At 40.8% G+C, this 15015-nt stretch overlaps 1 protein-coding gene across 1 annotated transcript in view; it reads left to right on the top strand.

The window, feature by feature from the left end:
• The window catches only part of elfn1b (extracellular leucine-rich repeat and fibronectin type III domain containing 1b), a 127360-nt gene that overhangs the window by 72092 nt on the left and 40253 nt on the right, over positions 1 to 15015 (top strand). Inside the window, exon 2 of the mRNA XM_069168328.1 lies at positions 8695 to 8758. The gene's annotated coding sequence lies outside the window, so the exon portion shown is untranslated. The remainder of the gene's footprint in view (positions 1 to 8694; positions 8759 to 15015) is intronic.

Here is a 15015-nt window from a genome sequence, read left to right as displayed (position 1 = left end):
ATATTTTATTTTCTGGTTTCATGATTGTGCCTGTTGTCTGTGAATATACCCGTTTGAAATTCATTAGCTAGTCAAAACATTTCTGTATTTGCATATTACTTTTCTGTCACGGACCTACAGTGATAGTAAGAGTTAGACAACAACACAAAAAGAGTTTCAAACTTTGCACTGCAACCCACTTTAACTTTTTAACGAATGAGATATTTATATCTAAAGGCATAGTCACAGTTTTCTTTCTACTCCTGGATTGTTGAACAAGCTGTCAACCAAACAGCCTCCAGGTTTGGAGTGTGTTGGTCGGGAGTCCTCAGAGATCAACACAGCGTGTCAGCAATATGCAATCTACACATAACCGGTGAGGGCAGTGCATGGGGCAGTATGGAGATGTGAGAGGGTTACGGACCTGCAAACTAATGGAAATGTGGGAGAAGCCGAGGTCGTGTTTTGTCCCGCTGTGATGTCACATTTGGCCAAGAAGCGTTCCTCTCGATTTTCGCCATGTTTATTGTGTACATCAGGCATATTAGAGTGTTCTAACGAAATCCTTGTTTCTCTGGTGTGTCTTTTAGTGAGTCCTCCAGTAATACACAGAGTACAGAAGCAAGTATGTGAGCAATAACGTTCACGACACAAACGGTTGTTAATACAAATGTATGATTCAAATACAATGATAATAATAATAATAATAATAATAATAATAAACTTTATTTGTATAGCACCTTTCATACAAGAAATACAGCTCAAGGTGCTTCACAGCAAGAGAATTGCATGCAGTGTTTCACATAAAATTGTTTAAATAAGATATTTCAAATATAGAAAAGAAATTAGATGAAACTGATAAAATGCATAAAAACAGATCAAATCAAGAATATCTCCAGCCTAAGAGTCAAATGCACTGGAGATTAGTGGTCAATTAAGATGCTGAATAATCATTTTTGTTGAATAGAGTTGGATTTTTCCTCAACAATGAAACATTAAGTGTTAATGTACACAAGTTTGTGAAAGCATTTTATGACAAAACTATAATTACCAAATTGCAGTTTGCATCCATGTTTTCTTCCAGACTCATAATATATGCAGTGAAGACTTTGAAGAGATTCTCATGTGTTCACATGTTCGGCCAATAAATCTCATTCTGATAGAGCACACATTTCTAGCCATGACAGGAGACGATGCTTCCAATATCGATTTTAAACGCATCGATGTTGATCCCTATATATACCTAAATATATTTATATGTATATATATATAAATACCCAAAATGTGGATGCTGCACACACATTTCCAACCAGCATTTTCAAGATGGATGAAGTACAACGTATTTGACCGCACATGTGAAATATGGTCACAATATCCCCTTCTGTTACTGAGTTATGGCATCGTGTTGACAAGAATGAGATGGGTGTGAGGTAACAGTCGCCTTTGACCCCCAAAATATAACCAGTTCATAGTTGAGACCAAGTGAATGTTTGAGCCAAATTTGGGGAAATTTCCTCAGTTTGCAATTGAGATATTGCGTCCACCAGCCTGTGACGGATGGACGGATGTATGGACGGACCAGTTGCTCGTCTTTTGCACAACCAGGACAGCACGGGCCCATCAGCTTGGGTTCAGGCAGCCAATCACAGGCCAAAAATATATGAAACTCTCAACAGTTATAAAATCTTGGATGCCTAAAATAACTCCACCCACCTTGCCACTCTGTACCACATCTAACAAAATGCTCCCTGTTCTCAACTTGTAAGCTACAATTATGAGGACAGGTTCACTCACGCTGTGTGCCCCCTCCATGTCCCGGCCCGCCTGCTCGGCTGTCAGCCCACCCCCTCAGAGGCTAATCTCAATCTCAATAGATGTGTTTTTTCTGTCTTTCAAGATAAAAAACGATTCGTAATTGATTTAACAATCACATTGACGTGAGTTTTGATTCAAGAAACAGTTGACTTTTGTCATTTTCAGCTTGAATCTAACAACACTACCTTATGTATCATCTCTGCAGCGCTATCCGAGTATACTGTTTGTGATTGTGGAGTGGGAAGGAGAGGATCATTAAGCCCAAGTGCTAGCTCTTGTGGTCTGCATTACAATGGTAGCAGCTAGTTGTTTCCTCTGTTTGCAGTCCACTTGTTCCTCTCTTAGTTTGGCCCGGCTGCCTGCTCGGCTGTTCTCACCGCACTCCACGCCTCCTTCAGACTGTTTTCACTGCAGATTGTTCTCTGTCCTCTCCCGGTAGGTGTTCTTCCCATCCTCCATTCTCCTCTTTAGCTCCCTCTGGACAGACTTAACGTCCTCCCTTGTCCCAAAGCCCTGGGAGCTCTCTTCTTCCTATTTAGAAGGGATTTGATGGCTTTTGTCGTCCGGAGTTTGTCCTTTGGAAAACCGATTTTTGTTGGACTCTTAAGTGTCCACACACTCGCTGAAGTAAGCTGTAATACCGTGGGAGAGTCCTTTGATGTCCCACTGTGCAGGTTTGAGACTGTGCATTTATTACCAGTCCTGTAGACCGTCATACGCTGAGCTCAAACACTCACAGTGTTGATCGGAGAGGCAGCAAAGAAGGATCAGGATCACATTGTCTGCCTGCCGTTCAGTGCCGTACAAACTTATATTATAACTATTATTCTTTGTGTTGTTGCCACCTACTAACTACACATATATCAAACATATATCACATAGTAAATTGCACATTAAACACACATGCGGCAGAGCAGTCAAGTGAAATGACATTCAGAGGAGTGGAACAGGGGCTGCCTTGGCCTGGCTTCATGCGCCCTGAGCTTGCCTGTGGCCAACCGGACTTTTTTTTTTTCCCCCAAATCAGATATCACACACTGCAGACCTCCCACTGATGAATACCAGCTGAGTCTGACTCACTCACAGTGCTCCTGGGCTCGCATGGTCACTGTGTTTTTAGCCTTTACAGACACTAGTCTGCGGGGATAACAATAAACACCCAGCACCTCTCTGTGCTGTCCTCTCCGTTCTCAGTCAAGGGGACTACAGTGGAGCAAACGCACTGCTGATGCATAAGGAATAGCAAAATGAGTGCTGTGTGTGTGTGTGTGTGTGTGTGTGTGTGTGTGTGTGTGTGTGTGTGTGTGTGTGTGTGTGTGTGTGTGTGTGTGTGTGTGTGTGACAGTTTAGTTGTAGTTTCTATGTTTAGCTAATTTGCCAGCAGTAATGCATCAGAGCCTTAGTTTTGAGCTATTCTTTGTTTTTCTGTAGGCTCCTCATCCATCTCTCCCTGCATGTTTTCCCCTTTATTTCTCCTCCCTTTTTTTTAATATTTTTTTTATTTCCTCCCACTGAAGCTACCATACCTCTGCTGCTTCCTCCTCCACTGCATGCCGCTTCACCTGAGTGATTTTCATTTGTGTTGTCTTCAGTGAGCTTTTAATGTCAAATGACGTAAATAGCGGTCAGGTGGACAAAAGCCAAGGAAAAAAAACAAAAAAACAAACAATGTCTTCATGGTTGTGTGCTTGTGTCTTCATCGCCCGCAGTGATTAAAGACCATTTGTGATGTTTGTGTTGAAAAAAACAATCCCTGAAGTAAAGATCAGAGCCGGGGAGCTCAGGGATGTTGACTGACTGTTTATTCTGTCCGGCAGGCTCAAAGCAGTGCGTTGATGCGCACACAAACACACAATGGCTACATGTGTTGTCAGTATCATTCAGCTGTCAGGGCAACTCAACAGCTATTCATCTGTAACAGTTTGCTGTTTTGCCGCTACTGGAGCCTCCCCTCATTTCCCAGCATCCCTCTCTTCCTCGTTGAGCATGTCTCTTGGTCTCTCCCAGTAGGTTTTGTCCATCTCTTCGTCCTCAGGCTCAAACAGCTCGCTAGCTAATAAAAAAAAAACGAAAAAACAATGTAGCTGCAGTGTGTGGATGAGTGTGTCTCTGCGTGTTGTAAATACTGGCTTTTCACTTCCAAATTTGTTCTTCTTTTTCATTTGATTGTGTGGTAGAAATGATTTAGTTGAGAGCAGGAGCTCGAGCCGTACTCTTTAGACTGATCAACTTGACTCAGGACTTGACTTGTCTGGTACTTGGCCCCCTAAAGACCAGACTTCACTTGAGATTTAAAAGCATAACCATTAAAGTCGTAAATACATTTTGCCCTGATCAAATCCTGGAACATTTCCACACACACCAAAAGTATCTGTTTATGTGGCTTACAAATTGAAAGGACAAGTAAAAGCATCACATTTTTGAGAAATCAATCAATGAAACTTGTTATATTTACCAACGAAGGGTACAGTTTCACCCTGGTCTTTTTGACCGACACTCGTATGAACTCGTGAAACGGCACCTCGACATTTTCCTTTCAAGGACCTAAAACTATTGTACCTTGACGTGTGTTGGGCAGTAACATGAGATGTGATTATGTTGACTTGGACATTTGAGTGTCAGCTTGTTCGCTGTCTTGATTTAGGAGGATTGATGTGTTTGATCTCTCTGCTCAGTGGACAGATGTGGTAGGATGGGCTAACCTATCAAGTTTGACGTTGGAGGGGAGGCAGCTACCCTCTACTAAAAAGAGTAGACATGTTATTCCAAAGAATTCCAAACTTATCCTACTTAACTGTTGGGTGTACTTGGCTCATTTGATATCATTAGCCACTGCTACAATCAGGAGTCATGGTTACACATCGACTCAGGGATGCCTGCACGTCTTGTTTTGATTTCAAAAATTTAACATGTAGTTGTGGAGGATTTTACTTGTGTGGCTGACTAACTAGTAAAGTAATGTTTTTACTTGTTCAGTTGGTAATGTGTAATGAGTTAATTACAGTTCTCAAGTTACTGGCCTAATGCTGCCTATGACTTGCTCTGACTGACTTAAATAAAATAAAATAAAATAAAATAAAATAAAATAAAATAAAATAAAATAAAATAAAATAAAATAAAATAATACTGAGATGAAAGTCTATTCTTAAGATGTTGGCCATTGTAAGTTCTTTAAGGTAGTCAGAAAAAAAATTAATAATTACAGTGGTACTGAGGTGCAAAACACAAATACCAAAAGTAATGACACAACAACAACAATTTACAGTCCCGAAGTGCAAATCATGAATACAAAAATGTATTAAAACTGCAAGCAGTGATAAGCGGGCACTCGGGGATCCAGCAGGTCGGGGCCGCCGGCTCCCCGACGTGCAGTACGCATATTTCCGCTTGCAGTATTCATTTTTTTCTCGATCTTGTTCCTTATTCTTCTTAAAAATGAATTGGCTTTTTTTTTTGGCACCTTTAACATCTTCAAAAACTCAACTGAAAGTTGGTGCCTGACGCATGTGCAAAGTTTCATGAGGTTTGGAGCATCGTTTGACCTTAAACATCAACTTCCTGTCTAACATCAAACTCAGCCGCATCGCCCTGGCTACTATATACACAAATTAATTTTGGGTCACTTTTTGGATTATAGATGACTTTTTTTGAATATTTTGGACGACATAGAGTGTGTGGATTAATTTTTTATTATTTTTTTTTTTTTATAAATGACTTTTTGGAGTATGACCTTTTCCAGAACTGACATGCATTGCCTCAAGTGGGGTTTGAACCCAGTTACTTCTGGCAACCGCTCTAACCACTGCACCATTGTGTCATACTATAGCATGTCGTCCAAAATATGAACAAAAAGTCATACATTAAAATGTATTATTTTGGGGAAACGTTTGTGGTAGTTCGGACAGAAATCCAAGAAGAACATCCTTTATTTTTTGTTATTGATTTTTATTTTTGTTTGAGATTTTTGTTTTGTATTGTTGTTGACCTTTGGTTTAGTATTAGTATGACTGCATTTACAATGCAAACCCGAAACCGAGTGGCTTACCCTTAGGGGGACTCGCCCTCCGTGAACCGTGTGGATTATCTTGAGAGGGGCTCGGATCTGCATCCTCATGAGGTCGTTTACAGCTCTGAAGCGGCGTTGTAGGCCGCTGGACTATCTTCAGCGCACTCAACAGGTAAAAGATTCTCCTTCACCAAGGTTGCTATTAATGGTTCAGATTCCACATTGGCCTGTTGATGGCAATTCAACGTTTAGTGAAGTTGAAACGTTTGGGGAAATTGAAAAAGTTTTGCGTACACTACACATTACAGGAAGATATTTAATATCACTGCAGACCCCCTTGAAAACACGTATATCTGCTATCCAAAGAATGTCTGCGGCAATTTTGGCCACATTTGAATGAATATTTGGGGAAGGTGGAGTTCTAGATTGCAGTGAGCCAAACATTTGTCACAATGCTGACCATCTCCTGGGAAGATTGGTGGTGCAGTGGTTAGCACTGTTACCTCTCAGCCAGAAGGTTTGGGGTTTGAGCCACCCCTTTATCATGACTTCAACAACAACAAAAAATACTATAGCATGTCATCCAATTTATGACAAAAAATGGCATACTATAGCAAAAACCTTCCTCAGATGCCTCAGATCGTCACAGGAGAGCTTTGGGGATGTAGGAGATGAATTCACGGCGCACAGCCCCACGAATGTCATAGACGACCCACCTGGTCGTGCGCCTAACCTGGTGCGCCTTTCTTCGGTCTTGGGCAGTGACGTTCCGTCCCGCTGAAGCGAGAATGTTACTCAAAACACCTCCCTTGCCAATTTCCACTTGAGTTTGACACAAAATCTGATGTGCACTCTCCGGTCATGTCCACGGAGAAGTGGCAGACGCACGGTGGAGTTGATTGATCTCAGTTGAAATAGCACGTTCATGTATTAGGTATTTTTGGAAATTTACAACAGAGACCCTTAAAATGCTTCAGGAGAGGTGCGGCAATGAAGCAGTGAGTTTGTTTTCTTCTGTACCGGGGAAAAGAGTACACTAAAAACTTATAGTGAAAATGTAATCTGAAACAAACGACCGCCAAAAGACCTAAAGCAGGTGTTGTAAATTACTCATGTAGGATGGGTTATTTTGGGGAACATAAAATAAGTTTACAATATATATTTATTATTATTATTATTGTTATTAATGCAAAGTGAGACACATTTTTATACGCAATCGCCCTAGAGGATTTAACATTTATTTTTGAAACTTTTTTGTTATCCTTTTTTCATTTTGTGCACCACTTTACGAAACGTTTGTTGTATTTAAATGTGCTATAATTAAATCTGACTTGACTTCTTCACTGACAACAGGATGACAACTCATTGTTTGTTTTATTTTCTTATTGTCATTTTTTGTGATTCAAAACTCTAAGACTGATTTTTGTATACCTGCGCTGCTCAGCTGACAACTTCCACATTATTTACTATGAAGGGGTTTTACTGCCAGAAAATCACCTTGACAGAAGACTACATTAGTCAGAATATGTTCATGCATAAAATATTCATGAAGGCAATTTGCATGAAAATATCCTGCAAAATGTAGATAATCAACTTATTTAGGGCACAATAACATTGCATACATTTTAAATCTAATTTATAATTCTGCAAAGACACTTGCCATTTTAAAATGTACTGCAGGGGAATCAAATTACACTTATTATCATGAGGACAAAGTTTAATAGACTTGAAAGGGTGGACAAAATATTGTGAACACATGATAATGGAACATAACTCAATTTAACATTGAAGCCACGATTTACTATCTCGTGCGCAGAAATGAATTACAATGTGCGCGTGAGATACGTTTATATATAGAGACGGCACGGCACAACGGCCTTTCTCCTCAGCATGAAGTTCACTGCACCTGCTTCAAGTGTCAGTTGACCAACTACAAAATTGACAGCATCCTCAAAGTTAACATATTGCCAACGATATAATCCATAACCTCTCAACCTCTGTGCACAATAAAAAAAAAAAAATAATAAATTCTCTCTATGGCCACTCCGGTGCTCCGTACAACTGTGTCCTGATAAAAGTGTCCAATGTGCTGAGTCAACATTTTGAGTCACTGGTTTATTGTACACTGTAATGAGCTGGGGACATTTTGGTGTGAAATTTAACAAAATAATGAGAGTGCAGTTTGGAGGTTATTTCAGTCTCACTCTTATTGTTTTGTCTTCCGTCTGACTCATTGAAGGCCTTTTTTTTCCCTCTCTCACATAAAACACATAAAGACCCACAGGTCTGCTCGACATGAATGAGCAGTCATGTGACATGAAGGTTGTAAACTCTCTGTGAGATTGTGTTTTTTCCTCTGAGGCAGAGCCACATATTATCCTCCGAAGTAGGAGCTCTTTGTCACCGTGTCCCCCCCCGTCCCCCCGTCCATCATTGACTTGCCAACTGTCAGATGTTGCTGTCATCCTCTGCCGTCCCTTCATCTGTCTCTCTAATGGGAATCCCCCTCATGTTTTTTTCTTCATACGGCCCTTATTTCAACAATCTCTCACTTTTTTTCCTCTCGTGTCCTATGGCACATTTCCCAGTCGATCTCTCCTCCCCCCGACACACATAGAGCTTTGAGGTGTCCTATTAATGTGTTATATAAATCAAATTTGTATCATTATTTAATGAGTTTCACTCTACCACAGTAACCAGAGGAAAAAAAGATAAATCCAAACTTAATTTCCTGATGCAGCCTAGCTGTGCCTGTTGTTAGGTTTTTAATATGGCGGACTTTGATTCTGTGCTGCTGCCAAACCATTTTCAGAAATCTCTGTCGTTCTAACCACCCTCCCTATCTCTGTCCCCCCTTCCTGCTCCCTCTCCTACTTTTCTCTCTTTTTTGATAGTGATGTGAAAAGTGCACCGAGACCGGAGCCTCAGCTGGTTCGGCCAGGACCTCCATTTGCAAAGGTAAAAAGTTTTCTGCCTTCCTCTTATCGTCCGTCTGCCTCCCATTGTGCTCTCCCTCTCTGCTTCTGAACGCCAACGTTCACTGCACGATGAGAAGACGTCAGCAGAATACACACAAGCCGATTCAACAGCCAAGACAGAAAATGGCAGGCAGAAAATACATATATATATATATAAAACAAAGGCGCGCGCACACACACACACACACACACACACACACACACGTGTGCCACAGTGAACAGGATATTCATCATGTGGTTTACCCTTAATGTTCATGACACAAACACCAGAGTGCATTTTGTGTGTGACTCAGTGTGTGTGTGAGACGAGACGAAAAATCCTATTTTCTTTCCTCTTTATGGGAGATTGTGAGCTGTCAAAGGTTTAAAGGGTTACAGCCACCCAAGGACACCTGCATTTATAGCAGAAAAATATAGAGATATTTATTGTGCACTCCACTTGGAGCTGCGTTTATAGAATGACTTTCTGTGTATTACAATGTCATATATATATATATATATATATATATATATATATATATATATATATATATATTTGGTGGGGCTGTTTTTTTCTCGTTTATTTCCTTAAATTAGCAACAGGTTAGTGCTGAAGAATCAGTTGCTATTTATTTGTGTTGCGGTTATAATCTGTGAGGCAGGAGCATCGCGGGTTTCAGTGTCGAGGGTCCCTCAAATTACCAGATGAAGTTTCTCAAATCAATATTGTTTAATTTCCACACAAACACACACTCACACACACCTGGAAGCTGTCTCGCACTGAGCTGCTGTTGGAGCGGTTGTTCAGGCAGGTCAGTGGCCTTGCTCAAGGACAAATTACCACCTAGATTTATCTTATCAGTCAAAGGACAGAGCTGCAGCATTCACTGAGGGCATAGAGAGGGTTTTTAGTGACACTCTTTTTGTTTTGGTGGGGTGGTGGGGTGTGGGAGGGGGGGTTGTGGCTCAGATGGTAGAGCACTAGGCAGTTGGCAGTTCAGTCCTCAGGCAAGACACTGAACCCAAGTTGCTCCCGTGACCAGGCGAGCACCGTGCATGGCAGCTCTGTTGCCACTGGTGTGTGGTGTTAAAGGACGATTCAGAGGCGAAAACTGTAAAATGCTTTGTAAGTCTCTAAAAGGGGTTGTATAGGAGCAGTCCATTTACCATTTTTTTCAATTAAAAAAGCAGACACTTTGTGGATATTTTATAAGTTAAAAAAAAATCGTATCACCCGAATGTTGTTTTAAGCCGTGCAACAGCCTTCATCATAGGAACAAAATTGAATAACTGAACATTTAAGTGAATAAATGAAACATGAAAAATTATAATAATTAAGAAAAAATAAAGACTTTATTTTCAGTGTTGCTGGTGGGCATACTGAGGGCTCCTGACCCCTGTTTTGTTTTTATGTTATTATTTTGGTTCCAGCTCTTTCCACTGATTGCACTGCTGATCATAAACCTGCTACACAGACCTTTCGCCTGCTTTTTCTATAGTGAATGTTGTTTTAAGTCTTGTAGTTGGCTGCACATGTACTGCTGGGTGAACCAGTGAAATACAAGCATGAAAACAATCTAAATGAGTTATCCTGAGTTTTGATTGTGGACTGAGCAGGCAGCTGTTTTCAGAGACAACACCTCTGATAAACCTACTGTTTGTAGCTTATGGTGGCTAATATCGGCAAACGTTAGGTAGCTATGGATGTGTACCCAACTGTGACGTCACCCTTTGGATTGTGAAGTCTCAAGTTCGACATTTAGGTGACCTTCTTGCTATTTTGGAGTCAGAAGTGACCGTATTTGTACAAGCTGCGGAGGAGCAAGCGGTGAATCTGATGTGATATGATTGGAAACCCGAGGGCACTACATCCGCCCACCTATAGTGAAAACCAGTCTGCGTCCCAGCCCTGTCAATCAAACAGACACACACCCTCCAAAATCCAGCTTTTGGAGGCCTAATGTAAATAATGATGTAATTGTGTTCAGATGGAGCCAATCCCCAGAGGCCCAATGTGGCATTGCAATTTATGTCACTTCTGTATTGGCCTCACTTTTCAGACCCAGAAGCAATGTCCACTTGTATATACAGTCTCTGTGTGAAACTGACATTAGTGAGTCACCTCCCTGCTAAAATGACTCCTCTCTATGTTTCACTATCCTGTAATTGCCACGTGCGGTCACAGTTGTCTCTTGTTAGCAAAGGTGACAATGTCTTGTTCTAATAACTTGTTTCTGCTGCTGCGTGTGGTCAACATGTGTTACTGCAGGTTTAACAATTCCTATTAATATAATATAATTGATGTTATTTTTCACTTTCGCTAATATGTACACATCAGCTATTCATCCAGTGGAATCGATTGAATCCCCTTAACCTCCCCTCCTCTGTCCGAGTTGCACAAATTGAAAGATTCTCATAGGAAAATGAACAGCAGGAGATTTTGCAGATCTTGTTATGACTGTGCCCCCTCGGTCTGCCGTGATAATGGTTGACAGAACACTGTTATTATCATCAGTTTCATCACATATTTTCTCCCTGTGACCTTCATCGTTCATCAGTTTGATCGTTATCGTCATTATTTCATCCTGCACAAATGTACACGGCATTGTGACTGTGTCCGTCCCTCCATTATTCCCATGTTCGCTCTGCCAACTCTCTCCCTCCGATCCCCAGACACACATGTGGCTTCCTGCCCTCGTCTGTCAGCATTTACACACCAAATGGTGTTTGACCAGGATTCAAGGCTTTTTGTATCCCCATCCCTCGTGCATGCGAATGCCCTGTTTGTCTATATCTGTATGTGCATGTGTGTGTATGTATGAGGGGTGTGTAATGAGGTGATTTTTATTCGTCCTCGCTGTCCTCTTGCCCTGTCAGGACCGCAGATTCAATTTGCGTGTTGAGATAGAAAGAGACAGATTGTGTGTGTGTGTGTGTGTGTGTGTGTGTGTGTGTGTGTGTGTGTGTGTGTGTGTGTGTGTGTGTGTGAGAGAAAGGGAGAGAAAGAAATTCCTGCCAAAGGATTCTCATCTTTGAGCCCAGTATCAGAGATGGATGCAGAGATGAATGCTATTTTTGCCAGGCCGTGTGTGTGTGTGTGTCTGTGTGTGTGTGTGTGTGTGAAAGGAAACGGAGAGCTCAAATTTAACAACTTGGCACCAGCGTGAGTGTGTGTGAAAAAGAAGAAAAGAAATAAAGGGAGGAAAATGGGGCAGGCGAGGTGGTTATGTGTGAACAGAGGAGTGTGTGAAGCAATGAGTGACTTTTGGGTGAACGCGGAATTTCAGATTACAGGAGGGAAGATTATCTGACAGGAGAGACGAGTGCTGCTCCACGCGTCTTCTTGAGCCAAGTGGGCGGATAAATAAATGATACTTATGCACAAAAACAAAGCATATATCACTTTACACTGATGCAAAAAAAAAGTCATGATAGTGTGTGTACCACCACACATACGCACACATTTTGTTATTAGTGCATACCGACTTTGAATTGAATTTGGGAAGCGTGCTAGTTGGTGTTGTAAAGCTGCACCAGTGGGGGAGGAAGTATTAAATTCTTTACTCAAGTAAGTACAACACTGTGCTATACAAATACAGTAACAAGTAAAAAGTCACACTTTTGGCAAAAATTTACACAAATGTACATGTACTTGTGATACACAAGTAAAACTACTGGTTCAATAGAAAATCTTCATATGCAGACTGGCATATTATTAAAGATGACATGATAATATTTCAATGTGCAGGCAGCGTTTTACTGCCGTATTGCTGTTTGTATTGAAGCTATTTTTTTTTACTAGTTTTTATGAAGTTAGGTGGTTTGGTTTAGTTGTTACCATCCTTGGATTCACTAAGACTGTGAGCAACTGATTAATGGAAAACAGGAAAGACAAAAACAAAACATCAACAAAGTTCTGCCACGTTTTGTTCTTTTCTGTTAAATATAAAGATATATCCCCTTTTGACCTTCTAGTACAAGTGTGGATCGATAAGTTCTGAGACTGCTCCTGTTGCACGTGAACAGAGCGAAAGAAGATGTAGCCCCGTCGCTTGAGTTACACAGGCCTTTGTGAGCAGTGGTCCGGTTGCTTCTGCGATGTTTTACGCTCCTGAAACTTAAGCAGAGAGCGCACACCAAACTTTGTGACAAATTATTGGGGAATAGAAAGTAGTAGCAGGGAGCCAAATCCGGTAAGTAGAGATGGAGGGGGGGGGGATTGTGTTGTTGTGGGTGAGAAACCTGTGTGTTTTCAACACGCTAGAAGAGGGCGCTTTATGACGTTGGAGAACCCAAGTGCTATAGCGCCACAGTTCAGGTCATTTGCACCAAATGTTTTTCTTCAGACCCCTCAGAACGTCACAGCAGAACTCAATGTTGACAGTCTGACCCCGGGGGCCAAATCCACGGTGCACACCACCGTGAATGTCAAAGAAATCAGACTGGGTTGCGTGTCTGACCTGATGTGCCCTTTTCATTTTTGAACAGTTATGTTCCGCCCTTCAGATATGTCCGGCCGGCTCATTGCTTCATTGCCGTAGGCTTCCTAAAGCATTTTATACATCTCTGTTGCCGATTTCCTGACTTTGACACAGAATTTGATGTGCGCCCTCTGGTCATGTCCATGGAGGAATCACCGTGCACACGGACCACAAAAACATGTGTAACTCAGGAAATGATGGTGATCAAGTGATGAAATTTGTAACACTTAATCATTAAGGATTATATTTTCGCCATAGTGCTGCATATCGTACGCACACAAGAGGGGCAGTCTCTGAACTTATTGATCCACCTTCATACTGAAATAAAGCCATGTTAGACATTCATATGGAAAATGTTAACAATTCATAAGCGACTAACAGCTATATGTAAATTCATATACATACACACGTTCACATACCACTGGTTCAATCTTTACAATAATACGTTGTGCTCTGTATACTTAGCCTATCATATGTGTTGTTCATCTAATTTAATTACACGTACCTCAGTATGGTGTAAGCAAGTGTACTTATTTGACTTTTATGTCCATTTTATTTACATAGACTTCATAATGAAATCACAGATCCTGCACCTCCACATCTCTCTGACAGATGCTAAATTGTGGAGCTGAAGTAAATCGTTACAAACACATTTATCTCAGAAACTCTCTCTCCTAAGAGCCTTGATGTATAAAACCACCTCCAGGAAGAACAGAGTGGACAGACAGAATGACAACAAAGAAAAAAATATCAAAAATCATGCGAGCAGGTGACGTGCTTCCAGCTGAGATAAGATTGTTCTGAAACTTTTAAACAACTTATTGGTGAAAAGCTGCAAAATGTTGATACTGAACCTATTGGTGGAATACTTTGTGATCCTAGTTACATTTGTTTACTGCGAATGTCCACTATTACAATAATACATGTGCTTGTAACTTACCAAACTTTGTATGGCTCTTTCTTGGCTCTCGACACCACTGTTGAGCACTTGATTAAGTTTAAAAGAAGTTGGCAGTTTTCATTTTGTTTAGTTTCTACTTGACAGTCAACCAAAATTACAATATTTTCCCAAAACTGATTTCACCACACGCACGACATAGTACTTGGATGATCTGTGTGTTGTACATAAATGTAGCGCTTCATTCAGTCAAAACAATCTTTGACTGTGAACAAAATTCAGGCAACAATTAGGTTCCACAGCATAACATACTTGTGGAAACAAATTTGCACTGTGTAAACATAATTTTGCACAGAGGCCGAGTTTAGACGGAAGATAAGGCAGGCATTCATAAAAACAAATCTTAACAACACATCCCCGCAGCACTCAAAGACCATTTTTGCAATACTTATAAAAGTGTGCGCTGAGAGAAAAAGTCTTACAAATGAGGACTTGAGCCTCGACTTGGAGCTGACTGCTGTTAGATTTGACATATTGGAGACATGACTTCCTGATGACTAAACCTGAGACAGGTAAGAAACAAAAAGTGCCTTTGTATGTCAAGTTTTGACCTGGCAATACCCGGGAACAAGAATTAAATTTAAAATGAAATATGATAGCATCACGTTGGGCTTGTATGGTCTCAGCTTGAATAATTCCATGTATTAGGCCTATAGATTGTAATTGTTCTCGGTATTAACACAGGTCAAAAACAAAATACAGTGATAATTTGTCATTTTAATGGGCAACATTTCAAAGCTGACTTGACTCATAGTCATGGACTCATAGAAGAGCAGACACAAACAGTTCTGGTACTCGGTGAACAGATTGATGCCATGT

The sequence above is a fragment of the Embiotoca jacksoni genome, unplaced genomic scaffold (genome assembly GCF_022577435.1).
Source record: "Embiotoca jacksoni isolate LCO1_2020_lvr unplaced genomic scaffold, fEmbJac1.0.p SCAF_4, whole genome shotgun sequence".
In the NCBI taxonomy this organism is placed as follows: domain Eukaryota; kingdom Metazoa; phylum Chordata; class Actinopteri; family Embiotocidae; genus Embiotoca; species Embiotoca jacksoni.
The sequence above is the reverse complement of the archived record's forward strand: the minus strand, read 5'-3'. Positions and strand labels throughout refer to the sequence as shown.